The 23,021-nt window shown below is 47.1% G+C and overlaps 1 protein-coding gene across 2 annotated transcripts in view; it reads right to left on the reverse strand.

Moving 5' to 3' along the window:
- Positions 1-23,021, reverse strand: part of DLG2 (discs large MAGUK scaffold protein 2) — a 2,047,541-nt gene that overhangs the window by 1,864,098 nt on the left and 160,422 nt on the right. The gene's annotated exons all lie outside the window — the stretch shown is intronic.

Consider the following 23,021-nt stretch of genomic DNA (forward strand, 5'->3'; position numbering starts at 1 on the left):
TATGCAGCACTGATGATTTGTTTATTTTGTTTACAGTGCTTTCTTTTTTTTTTTTTTTTTTTTTGGGGGGGGGGGGGTGGACGGTTTTTATTTTATTTTTTATTATTTTTACAATTTAACCTTTTAAATATTTATTTATTATAGTTCTTTATTTATTTTTTATTCTTTTTATCATCCCTGTTCGGGGGGTTTGGTGAGATATCAGGGGTCTTAACAGACCCCTGACATCTCCCTTTTGAGACAGGGAAAGGGACTGAGGACTCAGATTCCCCAGCCCCTTTCTCTGCAGCCTCAGCTGCACTGGAGATGAATGGACAGGAGACAGAGGCACAGTTTACAATGCTCAGTTATAAATGGACAGAGTCAGTGATCACTGACTCTGTTCTTTCGGAAAGGGAAGGAGCCAGTGAATGAAAGATTTACCAGCTCCTTCCTCCGCTCTCCATCCTGACAGATCAAGGACAAAGGTGGAGGAGGAGCCCAGAGGGGGACTGGAGCGGAGCATGAAAGGGGACCGGAGCGGAGTATGGAGGGGGACCGGAGTGGAGCACGGAGAGGGACAGGAGTGGAGCACGGGGGGGGGACAAGAGTGGAGCACAGAGGGGGGCAAGAGTGGAGCACGGAGGGGGATGAGAGTGGAGCATGAGAGGGACTGTAGCATTGGGGGGGACAGGAGCTGAGCATGGAGGGAGACAGGAGCGGAGCGCGGAGGGGGACAAGAGTGGAGCACAGAGGGGGAAAAGAGTGGAGCACGGAGGGGGACCAGAGCGGAGCACAGAGGGGGACGAGAGTGGAGCATGAGGGGGGACCATAGCACGGAGGGGGACAGGAGCGGAGCGCGGAGGGGGACAAGAATGGAGCTCAGAGGGGGCCCAGAGGAGCCTGGAGGAGCACGGAGGAGGACACAGATGGGGACTGGAAGAGGATACGAGGACAGTCAGGGATGATCGGTGCGGCGGTGGGGGCAGTTACAAGCACCGATCCCCCCCCTGTATTTTGGATTTTGACTTTTATTTTGTGCCTCCTTTCGTGCCTAGGCAAAGATGACATTGCACTCGATTCCACATGCATGCAGATGTGACAAAGGGCTCTGCCCGGCCTTTTGGACCTGGCAGAGACTATAGCATTTGGAGGTCCTGGTCAGAGCCCTTCAGCACATTTGTGCACACATGAGATGTTCAAAAATTGTGGCGCCAGTGAGGGGGTCGGGGCTATCATTATGGGGACTAAAGTTGAGAATACACCAGTGGAATTTTGTTCAAAATGTTTCAATTTTAAAACATTTGATTTTCTAATGGTTAGTGGGATCAAATCAACGTTTTTTTTTTTTTGACCGCAGTGAGGAGACAATTTGAAGGAGGATGGAAATTTTTTCTTGACTGAATAAAATTTTAACTGTGAATGTGGTCTTTGCTAGGGGATAATTGCACATATTGTAATAAAACATGTTTAATACATCTGGGATTCCATTCAGATAGCAGGAAGAATTTTTAAGGGCTTTCAAATTAAATTAGTTAATTGATGGCAAGGAAACAGCTTTTGATGAATGTTTTTCTTCAAAAGTTCAAACAAAACTCTAACTGTATTTAGCAAGCTTTATAAACCATGATACTCGGTAACGATTCATTAAAGGGCAAAGCATGTAAGCTGCAATGAATTAAAGTAGAATTATTATTATTTAAGCTTTTCTCTAGAATTTCAAAACTCATTATACACTTCTGGAGTAAAAAAAAACACCTGTTATGATGGTATTATTGATGGTTTGAACAAAGTACACAGACACAGATTTAGCCAATTATATAATGCTGCACAGCGCTGGATGGTCAAAATAGGAAAAGCCGGCAACTCCATGTCTATATGCAAATGTAAACCTTTTATTGGTACATGTAAAAAGATACAAGGGCTGGCGCGTTTCGGCACACCTGCTTGGTCACAGCAGTGCTGGATGGTGGTCTGAGGGATGGCCTGTAATCCAATGTACCCTGGATGGCACTGCCAGTGGTCAGAGGAGGCCTGTAATGCACACAGAGTGCTCTGGACGGATGGTGGTCTGACGGGAGGCCTCAGGCCTGCTGTAATTGTAATGTACTACACACTCACAGTCTGTTCGGCTCTCTGCTCTGGACGTGGGCGCCTGGTGGTCATCTCGTGAGTCGGGACTTGGCAGGCCTGGCTGCAATGCACAGATAGTGCTGCTCTGGTCTCTGCCGGAGCTCCGTGAAAAACAGAAGTTAGTTCACCAAGGTTAACGTCCCTGCCTCACATTTTCGTCATAGTTTTCGTCGGTGGGCGAAAATGTGCTGTACTTTTCATCTTGTTTTCGTCGCTGTAAAAATGCCGCTGACGAAAACTTTGACAAGAAACGTTTTTGTTGACAAAATTAACACTGGTGCTCCCTCTTCTCCCCTGCAGCCACCGCTGACTGACATAGGGGAGCTGAATCACGTAAGCAGACCAGCTGAAAATATACTGTTTTTTTTTTTTTTACACAGGTTATTAAGCATAGGTAGCAGGAGAAGGGAGGGGGCTTTGTAATGCTAGTTAGTATTAGGCTGAAATTCTATTTGAAAGCGCATAATGTTCCCTAAAGAACTGTGATGTTTTTTGAGCCCCCACACGTTCTCTTTTTTCAAGCATGACTTTTGCTTTATTGAACAATTGTCTGCCTGAGTCATGCCATTAGGCTGTCATCATTATGTACAAAGGCATTTGAAGTGAATTGGAGTGCACTTTTTTACATGATATGTTGGGGATATATTGTACATTGGCACCACCACTTTCCTCTGTACTAAGATACTTTATAGGTTTGTTTTTTCTTGTCTCCAGTGACTAATTCTAAACTGTCATATTTAAGAGGGCCTATGTGCTGAGACCATGTCTTTTTATTATTTAGTTAATTAAGAGATTTTTTTATAAGCTGTAGTAAACCGCAGCAGTTAACAAAAATGTAAATAAAAAATAAAATAAAATAAGGTAATTGCATAATGTGCTAGTATACATCGCATACTACCCTATTATCAAATACCTCCCTTAAAACGCAGCCCTCCAGCGGCGCACTGTCACCGATGAGAGGGCTTCCATCTTCCCCCGGTCAGTCTTCCGGGTTTGCATGCTCCTGTTGTATTAGTGGACGGAGGCACGATGACGTCACGTGGGAGCCCTCGGCTCCGGCACGAAGCTTTGAATGTCTGGCACGGTATGCCGGAATGTCAGATCATATGCGCCAGAAACGTCACCGGATGCATCCAGGGTGTTGCACGTTTAGGAGATATTGATTTTACTTACAGGTAAGCCTTTTTATAAGCTTACCTGTAGGTAAAAATCACAAAGCGGATTTTACTATCTCTTTAACCACTTGCCAACCGCGTTATAGCCAAATGACGGCTACAGCACGGATGGCTAGCTCTGGGAGGCCGTCATATGATGGTCTCCCATGATCACGCTTGCCGCACGCCTGCAGCTGCGGACACTGCTCATCACAGGTAAGGTAAAGAGCCAGTCAGCGGCTCTTTACCATGTGATCAGCTGTATCCAATCACAGCTTATCACGGATGTCAATAGAAGCCTGTGATGGGTACTCTTTTCCTCATGCTGATAGCATGAGGATTGGGGAAAAGAGCCGATCACCGGCTTCTCTAAAAGGGACATGTACATTGATAATCAGGGCACTGATTATCAGTGTTGTAATTATCTGTGCAGTCCCAAGCTGCCCACCAGTGCTGCCAATGTGTGCCCACCAGTGCTGCCAATCAGTCCCCACCAGTGCTGCCAATCAGTGCCCATCAATGTTGCCAATCAGTGCCCATCAGTGCCACCTATTAGTGCCCAACAGTGCCACCTACCAGTGCCCATCAGTGCTGCCTATCAGTGACACTCATCAATGCCCATCAGGGCCCATCAGTGCCCATCAGTGCTGCCTCATCAGTGCCCATCAGTGCAGCCTCATCAGTGCCCATCAGTGCAGCCTCATCAGTGCCCATCAGTGCAGTCTCATCACCAACCATCAGTGAAGGAGAAAAAATACCTGTTTCAAAATAAAAAAGTGATTAAATACTGCCAAAAGAAAGCTCTATTTGTGTGAAAAAAATGATAAAAACTTTGTTTGGGTACAGTGTTGGATGACGGCGCAATTGTCATTCAAAGTGGGACAGCGCTAAATGCTGAAAATTGGCCTGGGGAGGAAGGGGTAAATGTTCTCAGCTGGCAATTGGTTAAGGACTTGTCTTATGTTCCAAAGCAACTTGATCTTCGTTATGAAAAACATCATTTCTCTTTTGTAGCTTTTCTTGTAATCTTTGTAGCTCTCTAATGATGAAGGCGTTCCTTTGGTTTTAGCGCTTGCACTATCCTTTCTTTTTACACGACCTTTGCTCCTAGAATAGATGTGTGGTTTAAGGTGCCTTCACTACATTTTCAGGCTCATTTGTGCTTTACTTTGTACATTTAAAAGTTAGTAATTCATTTAGTGGAGATATTACTACCACCATTAACTGGTAACTTCCCAGTGTGCAGATTGCAAGCTTCACTGGATGTTAGAATGCAAGTGTCTAAACAGTGTCATTGGTTGCTATGATGCAGACAACCACCAGCATCCTAGCAACCAAGGATCCCCCTGCCTGCTAGCTTGTTTCAAATTTTAAACAAGCGAGTGGGCATCCTGGGTGACATCATTGACCAAATAGGGTTATGACCACATTTGGTCAATGACATCAGCCAGTATCCTGGACCCCTTTGTTAGCATTCAGCTGCCAGCAGTGCACAGGTCATCCTGTTTGTGTTGGGTCATTGGGCTCATTGTTCATCCTAATAGACACTGGGTCTACATTGCTGGATGACATGATTGGTGAGTATCATGGTGTGTGCGATTGTTTACTATTTTTTTTTTTTGTGTGAATTATTAACTGTGGGTACAATGTAGCACACATTATTATAGGGGAAGGCAGATATCTGGGGGCACCCTTACTCTGAAGGGCACTTTCAGAATCCAGTTAAGTCTCCCTTTAGACCAGGGGTAGGCAACCTCGGCCCTCCAACTGTTTTGAAACTACAAGTCCCATGAGACATTGCAAGACCCTGACAATTACAGGCATGACTCCTAGAGGCAGAGGCATGATGGGATTTGTAGTTTCACCATAGCTGGAGGGCCAAGGTTGCCTACCCCTGCTTTAGACCCTCACAACCACTGGGCCGGGGTTAAGGGGAAGAGGCTCTTGTCTCCAGTTTTGAGGGCATGTGGCCTGGTATGTTTGGGGGAGGGGGGGCACACACTCACAGCCTCTCTGTTTCCTGGCCTGTTTTTTCTGCTTTATGTCTCACTTTAAGCCTTATTAAGCACTTAAGGACCGCCCACCACAGATATACTGCGGCAAGGAGATTCTATTGCGTGAAACGACGTACCCGTACGTTGTTTCATGTAATAGATACTGTGGCACGGAGCGGAAGCCGATGCGTGGGTCTGGCAGCCAAGATGTCCACCGGCCACCAGCGATCGTTTCACGGAGAGGCAGAACTGGGATCTGCCTATGTAAACAAGGTAGATTCCCGTTCTGACAGGGGAGTACAGAGAGACTGTAGTCAGGAACAGCGATCTCTGTGTACTCCCAGTCAGTACTTCCCCCACACAGTTAGAAAGAACCTCCCTAGGACACACTTAACCCTTTTGATCGCCCTGGGTGTTAACCCCTTCCCTGCCAGTGTCATTTATACAGTGATCAGTGATTTTTTTTTAGCACTGATCACTGTATTGGTGTCACTGGTCCCCAAAAAGTTTCAGTTAGGGTCAGATTTGTCCGCCACAATGTGCTAAAAATCACTGATCGCTGTCATTACCAGTAAAAACAATAAAAAAAAATAAAAATCCCTAAATCTATCCCCTATTTTGTAGACGCTATAACTTTTGCTCAAACCAATCAATATACGCTTATTGAGATTTTTTTTACCAAAAGTATGTAGGAGAATACATATTGGCCTAAATTGATGAAGAAATTTGCTTTTTTTTACTTTTTTTTGTTACAGCAAAAAGTAAAAAATATTGCTTTTTTTTTTTTCAAAATTGTCGCTCTTTTTTTGTTTATAGCATAAAAAAATAAAAACCACAGAGGTGATCAAATACCACCAAAAGAAAGCTCTATTTGTGGGGAAAAAAAGGACGTCAATTTTATTTGGGTACAGCGGCGCACGTCTGCGCAATTGTCGGTTAAAGTAATGCAGTGCCGTAACGCAAAAAATGGCCTGATCATTAAGGTGGTAAAACCTTTGCCGGTCCTTAAGTGGTTAAAAGAGCTGCTTCCCACTGAAAGGTAATTAAAAAAAAAAAAAGTTATGCATTGGTACATGTTTCCCATGGCAGAGTCCAGCTCCCTGAGCCCTTTGTTTGACATTCTCTTGCATATTAGCCTTGAAAATGACGCAAACCGACTTTGGGAATTCATCTCCTAATGATATCAGTAGGTTTGGCATTAAAATTCATAATTTGTGGATTTTACAATGAGTTGGCTGAGCAGCCTACGAATTAAACCCAAACACATTCACTCACTGCTGCTCTTAAAAGGTTAAGTTCACCTTTTGGGAAAAAAAATTAAATAAAGAATTTACATTTATTATTTTTTCCCTAAAGAGTCTGCAAAGCTTTGCACCCGTGATCAGTGGATTAGGGGGGCAATGCCAGACAAGCATTCCATATGAGCTGACTCTTTACAAGCTGCAGGGCTTGTGAATGAACTACGAGGCCACTAATCAGCGACCCTGCAGTGCATTCAGAACTACAAGCTGTCAGCTGCAATGGCTGATGTTAGTTGTAGTTCGTGCATTTACAGGAAACTATGAATGAATGATGCAGCCATATGGGCGGAGCCATGCACAGCCGGGTTACGTTCAATTAATGATAGCAGGTGTGGGGGGGAAGATCCCTGCTAGCTGTCACAGGGAGGTGGGGAGAAGAGGGGAAGCTGCGGCTACTGGAACATGTAACGTGTTCCAAAAGGTGAACTTATCCTTTAACATGCGATGTGATTTCACAGTGTGATTTCTGTTTTGACAGGTGCAAAAGGGGATTTGGCATAACTGGAGATATAATTTGCACCGATTCCGCACTTAACTCGCACAGGACCCTTTTTTAACTGGATCAGAATTGCACTGCATAGTTACATAGTTAGTCTGGTTGAAAAAAGACACAAGTCCATCTAGTTCAGCCAATAAAAGGGGAAGAAAAAAAATATCCTTAACCACTTAAGCCCCGGACCATTTGGCTGGCCAAAGACCAGAGCACTTTTTTGCGATTCGGCACTGCGTTGTTTTAACTGACAATTGCGCGGTCGTGCGACGTGGCTCCCAAACAAAATTGACGGCATTTTTTTCCCACAAATAGAGCTTTTATTTTAGTGGTATTTGATCACCTCTGTGGTTTTTATTTTTTGCGCTATAAACAAAAATAGAGCGACAATTTTGAAAAAAAAAACACATTATTTTTTACTTTTTGCTATAATAAATATTCCAAAAAATATATAAAAAAAAACATTTTTTTCCCCTCAGTTTAGGTCGATACTGTATGTATTCTTCTACATATTTTTTGTAAAAAAAAAATCGCAATCAGCGTTTATTGATTGGTTTACGCAAAAGTTATAGCGTCTACAAAATAGGGGATAGTTTTATGGCATTTTTATTAATATTTTTTTTTTTTACTAGTAATGGCGGCGATCTGCGATTTTTATCGGGACTGCGACTATATGGCGGACACATCTGACACTTTTTACACATTTTTGGGACCATTGTCATTTTTACAGCGATCAGTGCTATAAAATTGCATTGATTACTGTAAAAATGATACTGGCAGGGAAGGGGTTAACCACTAGGGAGGGGTTATGTCCTGGGGAGTGTTTCTAACTGTTAGGGGGATGGGCTACGAACGGCACTTCACTGATCATAGCTCCCGATCATCGGGAGCTATGATCAGTGACAGTGTCATTAGGCAGAACGGGCAGATGCTTGTTTACATTAGCATCTCCCCGTTCTTCAGCTCCGTGAGACGATCGCGGGTATCCCTGTGGTGATCGAGTCCGCAGGACCCTTGATCCGACTCACGGAGTTCCCGGCAGGATCTCGCGTCGCCGGCAGTGCGCACGTGACCAGAAGGCGGCAAATTCAAAGGGACGTACCTGTACGCCCATTTGCCCAGCCGTGGCATTCTGCCGACGTAAATGTACATGCGGCGGTCGGCAAGTGGTTAAAAAAAAAAAAAATAGAATACCATATACAAAATCCTATACCCACAGTTGATTCAGAGGAAGGCAAAAAAAACCACCAGCAAAGCATAAACCAATTTACTCCAGCAGGGGAAAAAATTCCTTCCTGATCCCCCGAGAGGCAATCAGATATTCCCTGGATCAACTTTACCTATAAATGTTAGTATCCAGTTATAATATGTACATTAAGGAAAGAATCCAGGCTTTTTTAAAGCAATCTTCTGAGCTAGCCAGAACCACCTCTGGAGGGAGTCTATTCCACATTTTTACAGCTCTTACTGTGAAGAAAGCTTTCCATATTTGGAGATTAATTCTCTTTTCCTCCAGACGTAAAGATTGCCCCCTTGTCCTCTGTGATGATCTTAAAGTAAATAACTCAACACCAAGTTCACTATATGGACCACTTATGACGTATTTGTACATAATTGAACATTTGTACTTGTACATTTGATCATATCCCCCCTTAATCTCCTCTTCTCAAGAGAGAATAAATTCAGTTCCTCTAATCTTTCCTCATAACTGATCTCCTCAATTCCTCTTATCAGTTTGGTTGCCCTTCTCTGCACTTTCTCCAGTTCCCCGATATCCTTTTTGAGAACTGGTGCCCAAAACTGAACTGCAAATTCCAGATGAGGTCTTACTCAGTGCTGTCTCTTGGCCTAGGCCAACAAGGCCCAGGCCTAGGGCGGCACACAGCGGGGGAGGCGGGGGGGACTTTTTTTGCCCCCTGTGCAAAAAAAGTCCCCTCCCTGACCCGTCCTCCCGAGTCCCGGCTCCCGCACGGAATAAAAGTGACACTGGGAGCAGTCCGGAATGCATGGGACAGGGGCAGACTGAGCCGCGGTAGTGCTGGCTGAGCTCCACCTCCACCTGACTCCTGGCGATGTCACTGCCACGACTCCCTCCCTGCCCAGCAAAGCAGAGGAGGACTTAACTTTCTCCTCTTCCAGCCCGGAGGGGCTCAAAACAGCTGCCTGGCCCCTTGAGCTGAGCCCTGCCCTTTTGTCATGGTCCTGGAGAGTCCGCCGTTGGTCCGGTGGCGGTGGGGTGCAGGGCAGCGGCATTTTCAAAAAGCAAGAGGGAGGCCCCGGCAGCTGGGAAGAGACTGACAGCTTGCCATAACCAAGAGCCCGGGAGGGAGTGAGAGAAGACTACGCCTCACCGCCACTCTGACTTGATCAGCATCCCCGACTCCTTCTCCAACTCCTCTCTCAGCTGTGACTGTCCTGGAACAGGAAGACAGGCTGACCGAGGATGGGCATGAGGTAGGTGCATCACACACGCCTACCAACACAGACAGGGGCTGCCTGGGACAGTCAGGGAGGGGGGGGCAGTAGGGACTGCAGGCAGGGCTAGGGGATCTCTCTCTCCCACCACCCTCACCTTCTCCCCCCTCTCTTACACCCTTACACCCACCCCCTCTCTCTCTCCCACCCCCACACACCCATCCCCGTCTCTCTCCCACCCCCACCCCCTCTCTCTCTCCCACCCCCACACACCCATCCCCGTCTCTCTCCCACCCCCACCCCCTCTGTCTCTCTCCCACCCTACACATCTACCCCCCTCTCTCTCTCTCCCACCCCCTATCTCTCTCTCCCACCCTACACAATTACCCCCTCTCTCTCTCTCTCCCACCCCCTCTCTCTCTCTCCCACCCTACACACCCACCCCCCTCTCTCTCCCAACCCCACCCCCTCTCTCTCACCCTACACACCTACCCCCCTCTCTCTCTCCCACCCCCTCTCTCTCTCTCCCACCCTACACACCCACCCCCCTCTCTCTCCCACCCCCACCCCCCCTCTCTCTCTCCCACCCTTCACACCTACCCCCCTCTCTCTCTCCCACCCCCTCTCTCTCTCTCCTACCCTACACACCCACCCCCTTTCTCTCTCTCCCACCCTACACACCCACCCCCCTCTCTCTCCCACCCCACCCCCTCTCTCTCTCTCACACCCTACACACCTACCCCCCTCTCTCTCTCTCCTACCCTACACACCTACCCCCCCTCTCTCTCTCCCACCCTACACACCCACCCCCCTCTCTCTCTCTCCCACCCCCTCTCTCCCTCTCCCACCCTACACACCTACCCCCTCTCTCTCTCTCTCCCACCCTACACACCTACCCCCCTCTCTCTCTCTCCCACCCCCTCTCTCTCTCTCCCACCCTACACACCCACCCCCTCTCTCTCTCTCCCACCCCTTCTCTCTCTCTCCCACCCTACACACCCACCCCCCTCTCTCTCCCACCCCCTCTCTCTCACACCCTACACACCTACCCCCCTCTCTCTCTCTCCTACCCCCTCCCTCTCTCTCCCACCCTACACACCCACCCCCTCTCTCTCTCTCTCCCACCCTACACACCCACCCCCCTCTCTCTCCCACCCCCACCCCCCCCCTCTCTCTCCCACCCTACACACCTACCCCCCTCTCTCTCTCCCACCCTACACACCTACCCCCCTATCTCTCTCCCACCCCCTCTCTCTCTCTCTCCCACCCTACACACCCACCCCCCTCTCTCTCTCCCACCCCCTCACTCTCTCTCCCACCCTACGCACCCACCCCCCTCTCTCTCTCTCCCACCCCCTCTCTCTCTCTCCAAACCTACACCCCCACCCCCCTCTCTCTCTCTCCCACCCCCTCTCTCTCTCTCCCACCCTACACACCCACCCCCTCTCTCTCCCACCCCCACCCCCTCTCTCTCTCTCCCACCCTACACACCTACCCCCCTCTCTCTCTCTCCCACCCCCTCTCTCTCTCTCCCACCCTACACACCTACCCCCTCTCTCTCTCCCACCCCCTCTCTCTCTCCCACCCCCTCCCTCTCTCTCCCACCCTACACACCTACCCCCCTCTCTCTCCCAACCCCACCCCCTCTCTCTCTCTCCCACTCTACACACCCACCCCCCTCTCTCTCTCTCCCACCCTACACACCCACCCCCCATTCTCTCTCTCCCACCCCCCTCTCTCTCTCCCACCCCCACCCCCTCTCACACCCTCCTTCTCTCTCCCCCACACACCTGCCCCCCTCTCTCTCTCCCACCCCCTCTCACATCTTCCTTCTCTCTCCCCCACCCCCACACACCCGCCCCCTCTCTCTTTCACACCCCCTCTCTCTTTCACACCCCCTCTCTCTCCCACCCCACTCACCCACCCACCCCTCTCTCTCTCTCACACCCCCCTCTCACCCCCCTACACCCCCTCTCTCTCTCTCCCTCTCTTCCACCCTCTCTCTCTCACCTTCCTTAACCCTCTCTCTCCTCCCCTCTCTTGCATGCAGGCAGGGGGAATCAATTGGACACTGACTGACCGGTAACAGCAAGTGAGAGTTACTGAACCCATCCCCCCCCAAGCACTGCCACTGATTCCATCCTCCTAATGAAGGACTACAGGTTCCAGCATGAACCCGTGAGATCTATAGGGTTACATCCCTAGATCTTAGAGGTTCATGCCGGGACTTGTAGTCCTTCAATTTTGGAGGGAGACACATCCTTAGATCTAAGGAGCTCATGTTGGAACTTGTAGTTCTTCACTTTTGGGTGATGTGACCCCCCCAGCATGTGCCCCTCAGAGCTGAGGATGCGACACGCCCCCCAAACTAGTGAAGGACTACAGATTCCAGCATGAACCTGTAAGATTTAGGGATGTGACCCCCAAAAGTAAAGGACTGCAGGTCCAAGCATGAACCCCTCAGAGCTGAGGATATCACCCCCCCTAAAAACTAGTGAAGGACTACAGGTCTGAACATGAACCCGTGATAGCTCAGGGGTTCATACTGGAACTTGCAGTCCTTCAATTTTGGAAGGAGTCACATGCATTAAACAGGAAGGGGTAGAGTAAATTTACATGGGGGGGGCGTCCAATTTTAGTCTTGCCTAGGGCAGCACAAAACCAAAATACACCACTGGTCTTACTAATGATTTGTACAGGGGCAAAATGATATCTCTCTCTCTCTCTCTCTCTCTCTCTCTCTCTCTCTCTCTCTCTCTCTCTGGAGTCCATACCTCTCCTAATACAAAAAAGGACTTTGCTCTCTTTGGAAACCGCAGCTTGGCATTTCATGCTATCGTTAAGCTGATGATCTACCAAAACACCCAGATCCTTCTCCACCATTGATTCCCCCAGTTGTACTCCCCCTAGTATGTACGATGTAGAGTTGGATAAAGCTGCACTGAAAACAAATTAAATAAATAGAAATAAAGAAATAATGATTTAGTTCATATACCACAGTGATTGTATATAAATCTCAAAAATCTTCCAACACAGAAGTGACTTATGTGTTTTATAAATTCAGTCCATATAACATATGCACCAGTGTATAGTCTTTAATAAACACCGCCAAAAAGAAGTGCACCTCCACCGCATAGAGTGTGTGCTTACCAGAAAAAAATTTTTTTTAAATCCTGACTCGGTTTGCGAGTGTTGTCTCGCAATATGAGTAGGATTCAAGCCTCTGTGGTGTGCAGTTCCACATTTGACCAGAGGTGTGGGGGCGCCGGTGACACTCAGAGACGCTCGGAGCCGCTCGGAAATACTCGGAAACACTCGGAAGCACTCGGGAATACTCTGTTCTCGAGTGTTTCCGAGTATTTTCGAGTCTCTCCGGTGCCCCCCCCCCACTTCTGGCCACATGCGGTATTGCATACAATAGAAGTCAATGTGGAATGAATTATCTTCGTTTCCATTGACTTCTATGGGGAAACTTGCTTTGATATGCGAGTGCTTTGGAATACAAGCATTCTCCTGGAACGGATTATGCTCGTAATGCAAGGTTCCACTGTATTTAAGAAATTAGTCTTCTCTTTGTTCCCAGTCACCCACTCTAGATTTTTTTGTAAAGGGCCAACATGCTCAGAACCAACCTTTTTACTATTAATATATTTGACGAATTTTTGGGGGTTTGTCCTACTATCTTTTGCAATCTGTCGTTCTTTTTGAATTTTTGCTGCCTTGATTTCCTTATTTTCCGTTTTATTCTTTGTAGTATTTAAATGATGATAGTGTTCCTTAATTTGTATGTTATTTAAAAGCTCTTTTCTTGTTATATACAGTTTTTTTTACTTTGACCATGAGCCACATAGGTTTTATTTTTAGCCTTTTAACCACTTGACGACCGTGCTATAGCCAAATAGTTCTGAGAGGCTGCGCACCCATTGTGAAGTGCAGTCCAGAGGTCACTGCTGATCACAGATTGAGGTAAAGTGCCAATCAGTGGCTCTTTACCACGTGATCAGCTGTGTCCAATCACAGCTGATCATGGATGTAAATAGAAACCTGGAATCCGCCTGACTCTCGAGACCTGGTTTTGGGGCTGAAAGTAGAGCCTCATAGTAAGAAGTAAAGATGTGTAGTATGTATTTGGGATGAGAAACCATCTGCCCCCTTCCATTCCTCAATTTGTATACATGTGTTGGCTGGAGGGACTGGTGAAGCTTACGATTGAACATTGACGAGGCTGAATTACTATGAAGGAGAAAACGTGCCTTGGACCAACGTAGGGATTTCTCAGTTTGTTCCGATAATATGCTTACTAGTTCTACTCTTTTTAGGTTAATTTGTCTCAAATTTCCGAGGAGTGCTAGTGGTAATGCAAGTGATAGAGCTTATGCAATTCCCTAGTAAGGGAGGCAACTGCAGACGCTCTTTGTATTTTCCTTGTGGTGGCCAGTTCAATTATATGTCCCCTCAGAACTGCCTTGTGGGCTGCCCAGAGTATGGGGGGGGGGGGGGGAGGTTTTTTCTAAATCATTCAACCTAAAATATTCTAGAAGTCTGTCTGATATTTGTGATATTACCTTTGGGTCGGTGAGTAAAGAATCATTCAATCTCCAGGTCTGGGGAGCCAAACCTATGTATGAAGTCTGAAAGGAGACTACATGATGATCCGACCAGAGGCATGCATGAATCATGGCCGAGGTGGAGTTAGCTACCAGGATGGGGGTGCTGAATATATAACCGGGTCTGGAGTAGCTATCATGGGGGTGAGAATAGTGTGTAAATTCTCTGACTCCTACGTTCAGAGCCCTCCATGTATCTATTAGGTGGTGTGACTCCAGTGATCTTTGCATGGATATAGAAAATGTATTTGTTGTACTGACCATCTTGCTTTGGTCTAGGCTTGAGTGTGCCACTAGATTGAAGTCACCTCCAACCAACACATGCGTCGCATTATGTTTATCCAACCTCTCGGAGCGTACACATTCGCTTAGGTTAGCGCTTGACCTTGCAGGGAGCCCTGAAGTATAAGGAACCTGCTCTCCGGGTCTTTGTATAAATGGTGAATATTAAACAACACAGTGTTTTTAATGATAATTGCCACTCCCCTTGATTTGGACTCATACATAGTAAAATGACACTGCCTATATGCCTTGTCAAAGTACTTATGCCCCGTACACACGGTCGGACATTGATCGGACATTCCGACAACAAAATCCTAGGATTTTTTCAGACGGATGTTGGCTCAAACTTGTCTTGCATACACACGGTCACACAAAGTTGTCAGAAAATCCGATCATTCTGAACGCGGTGACGTAAAACACATACGTCGGGACTATAAACGGGGCAGTAGCCAATAGCTTTCCTCTCTTTATTTGTTCTGAGCATGCGTGGCACTTTGTGTGTCGGATTTGTGTACACACGATCGGAAATTCCGACAACGGATTTTGTTGTCGGAGAATTTTATAGCCTGCTCTCAAACTTTGTGTGTCGGAAAATCCGATGGAAAATGTGTGATGGAGCCCACACACGGTCAGAATTTCCGACAACAAGGTCCTATCACACATTTTCCGTCAGAAAATCCAACCGTGTGTACGGGGCATAAGAGTGATTGTTGGTGGAGAAATGTGTCTCCTGCAATAAGATGATGTCCGCCCCTAATTTTTTGTAATATCTAAAGGCCTTTTTCCGTTTCTGTGGGGAGTTAAAACCCCTTACATTGTGAGAGATAATTCGAATACCCATGTTAATTTTGGAAGGTAATTATCCAGGGTCTTAGCTGAGTGCGAATTTGGAAATTTAATTGACCACAGGCTGTGTCTCCACTTCAAATCTCCCTCCCCAGGTAGGGTGGGGTGGTGTTTATAATCATATTCATATTCCTTACATAGGAATAATTATAGTACAGTCCCTTATTTGTCAGCAACACATAGAACATAGAATGGAAAAGCTGTAAGGGGCCAGGGGGGTGAGGCCCACCCTGCCATAGTGACATTCTTCTGTGGACTTTTCAGTCCAATACTCAGCTCCCAATAGTCAACTCTGACAGTCAGTGTGTCAGGGAGAACAGTTAATCGATAGCCCCCTATTACTGAAACAAAGGGGGGGGGGGGACGATGGTACGAGAAGCTGCTGTGGGTAGGGGTGCTAAACAGGCGGGCAAGAAGAGACTTAGCTAGGGTGTCCGACTCGTTAAAGTCGTATTAGGTGCATATTGCAGCTTTTCAATTGTGGGGAACAAATGCATGTTGAGAGAAGAACTCTGTCTGCTATCCAGGATCAAGCCTCCCTGCCCCTGGATCTTCGCCAATTTCTCCTATCCTTCTGAGGTGAAGGAGTGGCCCAGATTGGGGTCGGGCAGGGGGTAGAAGGAAGCTTCAGGGTGTTGAGTGGTTCCAATAGGCCCAACTTGACAATCAAGTCCTTGCCCTCAGATAGATTGAATACTGCGTAGGTAGTACCATTATGCGGTACCAAAAGCTTGAAAGGGAAACCCCATCTATACCTAATCCTGGCGGATTGCAGAACCGCGGTGAATTCTTTCATCTGTTGTCTCTTATCCAGGGTCGCTGGGGACAGATATCAAGGTAGATTTGTATAGTGGTCCCCTCATACCAGATTATGAGGGTGTTGCGAGAGGCCTGTAGAATCTCCTCCTTGACTAAAAACTCTTTAAGACACATTACAATGTCTCTGGGAGGTTTCTCCAGTGGAGGTTTTGGCTGGATGGTCCAGTGGATTCTGTCGCAGGTGTCCAGGTGTTCAGGGAGCAGAGAGTGAAATATGGTTTCCACTGCTGCTTGCAGATCTACCACCGTCTCGGGGACCCCCCTCACTCTGATGTTATTTCTTCTATTATGGTTATCTATGTCCTCGAGGTGGGTTTGCAGTTGGAGGACAGTGTCTGAGAGTGCCTCATGATCTTTGCGTAGATCCTCACAGGCTAGATGAAGCTCATCATGCTTTGTTTCTAGCATGTCTGTGGGCCTCCCAGAGCAGCTATCTCCTGCGTCAGGCTGCTGGTAGATTTGTGCAGCTCTGCTTGGAACTTGCGGGCCAATTTGTCATATATTGTTGAGAGGCTGTCATCCAGATCAGCCTTAGTGAGATGAGGAGGAGTGTACTCGTTGTGGTCCAGGGACGTAAACTGTGAGGCCGCTGGAGTAGGAGAGACCTTGAGTGCATGCGTCGGCTGGGTGCCATCTTTGGACATCACTGCTTGTTCCCATACACGGAGCAAGTAATTTTTTAGGGACCGCTGCGCGGTCTTCTTCTTACTGCTCCTGGAGTTCAGCATGCACCGGCTGATCCCCCAGGGGTGCTGCGGATCAAAGTGCTTAAATTTGGTGCTCTCTGGCCCCGGGGAATCAGGTTTAAGTCTCCGCTTCCCTCGGAGCTCCTGTGACTAGTGTCTCACCAGTTTCGTGCCGCGCATGCACCCCCTGCTGCCATGGTTCTATCCACACTGGATTGCAAAATGGACAAGCATGACTGAGAGCGGACTACGTGCTGCTGTGCTTGGTTTTCATGGCACTTGTGAAATATTGCTTGTGATTTATCCAGCAATGATCAGAAAATGTGTGCACACAGACAGATCCTCACCCACTCAATCATTTCTTTCATAAACAACAGAGACATCTGTTTCATTAATTTGTAAACACATTAAAGGGTTCTAATTTTTTTTTTCTTTTAATTTAGAGTCGCTTCAAAGGGAACGAGTGGCTTATGCAAGACTCGGAATAATCAGTCTAAATGATTACAGTTGACATTATGATGGCAAAATACCAGTTAAGCATTACTTGTTTTTACCTTTTTTAATCCTTTGTTGCATCTCTGCACTGCTGATCTCCTGTAGCCTGTTTCAGCCACTTCCTACCCATATGCACTCCAGCAACTGCTGCACGTCATGACTTACTTTTTCTGATGACAACGATAAGCCATGCCTTTGCATGCAACGTGCTGTAGCCTCCATTAGGGGGGTGTGTGACAGGTAGACAGGTACAGAGTGTTGTCATCCTATAGCAGGACGGGCCTCCACAACGGTCTTCATGGCAGGATCAATGGGTTTTATTTAAAGCTGAATTCCAGGAAATCAGCTCCTTCGTAAAAAGTGAAGGCACGCTATGAGGTAAGTCCAAGGAGGTGCATGACATCTCCTATGCATATGTCAATTAATTTCATCCAACAGTTTTTTTGCACTCCTGGAAGACAGCTATTTCCAGGAGCCCGATGTTGATAATTCAGGTCTAAGCATCTTCAACATTAGAGTCGGTGCAGCTGCTTTGCCTGCCCCTCCCCATGCTCCTGCCCAATCACAGAAGCCTTTGTATTATGTGAACTCAAAAAATAAAAAGGCTTCTGTGAATGGTAAGCGGGGGGGGGGGGGACATTGCTGCTCTGTGTGCCTCTCTTCCCTCTCTCACACTCCTGAGCATGCTCCGGAAGAGCCATAAACCTGTCCGATATAAATAATAGAGACAGGTTCAGGAGATGTCATGCACCTCCTTAGACTTAACTCATAGTGTGCCTTCATTTTTTACAAAGTGGCTGAATTCCTGGAATTCAGCTTTAATATTAGCTGAGATTTAAAAGCACTGATCGTGACTTTTGAATTATTTTAACACGTTAAAGCTTATATGAGAGTTTAGTGATTGCATTTACGTGAGAGATGAGAGCGCAAGAAAAGAAAGAGAAGCGCCAGGCAGTTCCTAGTGCAGCATTATTTTAATTTTGAAATAGCAAGGTATTGACAATATAGATTGCACTCACATAGTGCTCAGTGGGTGAGGGCTTGCCACGTCCAGCATGGGAACAGAACCGCCGGTGAATCCCTTGGATGTTGAGCCACGAGTGCCGTGTGTCAGCGGGGAGCTGAAGCCTCCAGGGACATCGAGAGGATGCCGGTTGGGTTACTCGGCATGGAGGTGATCCGGAGCTGTAAAACCTGGGAACCACCTACCACTGTGTTTGGCCAATCTATATTGTCAATACCTTGCTATTTCAAAATTAAAATAACGCTGCACCAGGAATTGCCTGGCGCTCTCTTTTCTTTTCTTGCCCTCTCATTTCTCACAGTCTCCAGGTCCCTAGCCCATGCCTGAAGCAGCCTCGCTACCATCTGCAGCATTTACATCAGAGATTAACTTAAAGGGGTTCACCCCCCAGAACATTCCAGATTGACTCTATTTCTTTCATAACTTTCATTTACATCATTTATTGTTTTGATGCAGTGACGTCTGGTGGTAATTCTTTTTGGGGGGGGGCAGCAAACAGTACCATCCCCCCCATCGGTCAGCGGGTGGGCCAAGTGCACTTACCTCATCTATGCAGTGCTTTACCGGCGGCTTCCCTTGCTCCTCGGCGGCAGCGGCAACGGTTCTCCCATCCCCTGCTCTCCACGAGCATCGGCGGCTTCCGTTTTTCCTCCGTCCTCCTCGGCTGCCAATCGGGAGTCTTCTCTTTTCAGCCAATCGGAAAACAGGTCTCAGACCTGCTTCTGCTTGGCCGGACTGAAGATCAGTGTTACAACAGCTGTTGTAACACCTGGGTGGGCTCATGGCGCAATGCTCTGCGCTCCGAGTCCACCCTATTTTGAAGCCTATTAGAGCCTATGGCTCTAATCAGGTGGTTCAAAAGAACACCCCCACCATTGTAATTTAGGCGCCTGGCGTTCTGAAAGGGGCCGGATGCGTGAATAGGGGGTGGCAGCGGCAGCCATGGATAGATTCATGCTATGCATGAGTCTATCCATTATACATATAGGGAGTGGCGTGGAGAGAGGGGGCGGCGCCCGGGCGCCCCTAATGGACGGGCCGCCACTGTTCTGATGTCTTTCTTATATTACTAACAAGATTTACGAGCTTACTGTTCCAACTATTAGGTTTTTAGTGCTAAGTTCCACACTAGCTTTGTGTGTGTTTTTTATCTTTAAGTTCTAGTGATTGCGTTTACACCTACTCAGTGGCATCCCTGGGGGGGGCCAGAGGGGGCCCTGACCCCCCCAACATTATGCTGTGCCCCACCATGTGGCCGCCCAAACCCCCGACCCCCCCCAATAAAAAAATTTTTTTTTTTACAAAAAATCAATGTCTAAGAGGGAGAGAGTCCCCAGTCAGCTCCTACGGGTGATTCCTCCCCCCTCGCTCTGCTTGCTGACACTGCATAATGCGAGCGCTCACACAACCACGGCCGCCCGATCTGCTCCTTCCCCTGCATCCTCATTGGCAGGGAGAAGAGCGAGTTGCAGGAAGGACTCCACCAGGACTCTCAGTTACTGAAAAAACAGACTGATTTCTCCCGTCCTTAGGACAGGAGAACCAGCCTGTAAATTCCAAGAGATGCCAGACCAGCGCTGTCAATAGCAGGGGCAGGACAGCAAGAGGAGGCTGGGGAACCCCACAGTGGCAGAACACCAGGGCCCGGTGGCAAGACAACCTTTGCAACCCTGATAGTTCTCCCACTGCTTTGGATCCTTATATTTTCATGGTATGCTGGTGACATATATCTCTTGTTTTCTGCCACCCTGGGGGACCCCAATACAGTAGGAAGGGAGCTCACTGCAGAACATGTGAAAGGGCCGTTGTGGGGTCGTAGTAAAGGGCCCCAGTATATATTTATATATCTATATATATGCGTTTTATAGTTGCCCCCCTACTTTTGTCCCTGTCCCCCCATGTGCCCCCCTTAAATATGAAAGCTGGAGACACCACTGCACCTACTTTAGGAGAAAATAAGGCTAAAATCAAATGTTCATTCCCTGCAAAAAAAAGAAAAAATAATTACATTTGCGTACCAAAGTGATCCTCTGTTTGTGAATTGGCTTTGGCAGGAAAATTATCATGGGATAAAATATCAAATGGGGCCTAAAATAACTAATTACTCTTAGTACATCGTGCCATATATCTGTTGTTTTAGCTCGAACACTCAATTAGATGTTATCACGTATCCGGTGACGATAATTAGTAATGCAGCCCCATGATTCATATATTAATCATGCACTTTATAGAATTTAGACAATATTGTCTCATTTGACAGCATCCCTCAATGATATGTTGCTGGTACCCCCTGTAGTAATATTAACTATTATCATTTTCATATCAACCTGAAGTTCGGGTACAGTCAATCTATGATTTCATCATTCCAGCTATGTTTATATTTTAAAAACACAAAATATTTTACATAGAACTAGCTTGAGTACCTAAATGTGTCTTGATATCTGCCTCATTTAATTTTCTTAAAACATCAGCCTACTAAGTGGTAGAGGTGGAGGGGTGACCTTATCAGTGGTGCTGCTGCCCCTTCACTGTCCATTCAGCAGGCTGGGACAGGCTAGGGACCACGCTCTTTAAGTTACTGTAACTGCAGTAGAGAATGCTGTTTGGCAAAAAAAGCTAGACCACAAAAGTGACCTAACAGAATTACCAATCCTATGGGGAGAAAGTTGGTGTGCACTGGAGTTCCAATATGCCAACACCCCGCTCCTACTCGCAGCATACTAAATACACTATATTGTCAAAAGTATTGGGACACCTGCCTTTACACGTACATGAACTTTAACCACTTGCCGCCCGCCCACCGTCAAATGACGGCGGGGTGGTGCGGCTCTCGTTCTGGGACGGTGGGGCGGTGCGGCTCTCGTTCTGGGACGGCGGGGCGGGGCGGTGCGGCTCTCGTTCTGGGACGGCGTGCCCGCAGGGGGGGGGGGTGTGCAGCGCGGTGATCGCTGCCGTGCCGTGTCCTAGCAACACAGCTCTTTAACCATGTGATCGGCTGTGTCAATAGGTATTCTGAATGACCACGGGACACTTAGGTACACCAATAGGGCCTTCAGATATCTAGAGACACCAAATGAAACGAGAGGCAGGTTGCGCATTCGTAAAATGTCTGCCTTTATTAGGTGTGTTACAGCTTATATATGGTTCAACATACCAATAGAAAGAGGGGAGGGGGGAGTGGTTAGTATATTATGTATTTGTATAGAAATATATAGTTATATTTTTATAGAAGTCAGTGACCCTTTAAGATACATTATCATGAGTTAATACGGGTCAACAGGCCATCTGGTTATGAGTCATAAGTCATGCATCCTGTCCCATGGCCTACAGAACAGAGAACAGGGAAAGACAAACTAACCCACAATGATATATGATATATATATTGTGCAAGCATCTTTCTAAGCATTCTTTTATAGTTGCTCATCTAAGCTATCTTGTATACCGAAATGGCAGAGCATATCAAAGCATATCAGTCAAAATGGTTTGGGCATATTTTTACAGTCACATGTAAACACGGAGATGCTGGTAATCGGCGCTCCTTGCCTCACACTGACAGAGTTAGAGTAGAGGCAATCAGCGGGATCTCTTCACAGAGGACATCTAGGTATGTAATCAGGGCACTGATTATCACAGTGCCAACAATAAGTGCCCACCAGTGCCAGCAATGAGTGCCCAGCAATGTCAGCAATCAGTGCCCACAAGTGCCAGCAATAAGTGCCTATTAGTGATGCCAGTCAGTGCTGGCTATCACTGCTGCCCATCAATGCCCATCACTGCTGCCCATCAATGCCAATCTGTGCCACCTATCTGTGCTGCCTATCTGTATCCATTAGTGCCACCTATCAGTGCCCACCAGTGCCTCCATCTGAATTTTTCCGTCGAATTTTCTGACACACAAAGTTTGAGAGCAGGATATAAAATTTTCCGACAACAAAATCTGATCTTTTAAATTCCGATCGTGTGTACACATATCCAACGCACAAAGTGCCACACATGCTCAGAATAAATTAAGAGATGAAAGCTATTGGCTACTGCCCCGTTTATAGTCTCACCGCGCTCAGAACGATTGGATTTTCAGACAACTTTGTGCGACTGTGTGTATGCAAGACAAGTTTGAGCCAACATCTGTCGGAAAAAATCCGATGGATTTGTTGTCGAAATGTCTGTTCAATGTCTGATCGTGTGTACAGGGAATTAGTCCGTAGGGTTCAATATTGAGTTGGTCCACCCTTTGCAACTATAACAGCTTCAACTCTTCTGGGAAGGCTGTCCACAAGGTTTAGGAGGGTGTCTATGGGAATGTTTGACCATTCTTCCAGAAGCACATTTGTGAGGTCAGGCACTGATGTTGGACAAGAAGGCCTGGCTCGCAGTCTCTGCTCTAATTCATCCCAAAGATGTTCTATCGGGTTGAGGTCAGGGGCATAGTCCCTTCCTGTTCCAACATGACTGCGCACCAGTGCACAAAGCAAGGTCCATAAAGACATGGATGAGTGAGTTTGGGGTGGAGGAACTTGACTGGCCTGCACAGAGTCCTGACCTCAACTCTGCAAAGCATGGGCCAACTCAATATTGAACCCTACGGACTAAGACTGGGATGCCATTAAAGTTCATGTGCGTGTAAAGGCAGGTGTCTCACTACTTTTGACAATATAGTGTATGGCAAGTAATGGCCAAATTTGTATGGTGTGCTACACATGCCACAGCAATGTACAAAAAATTTGCTAGCAGACAGGTAAGGAAGATTTCTGGTAGAAGTAACCTTTAAAGTCTCTCCTACTGAAAAAAATCTGTCT

This window comes from Aquarana catesbeiana, linkage group LG02, assembly GCF_042186555.1.
Source record: "Aquarana catesbeiana isolate 2022-GZ linkage group LG02, ASM4218655v1, whole genome shotgun sequence".
NCBI lineage: Eukaryota > Metazoa > Chordata > Amphibia > Anura > Ranidae > Aquarana > Aquarana catesbeiana.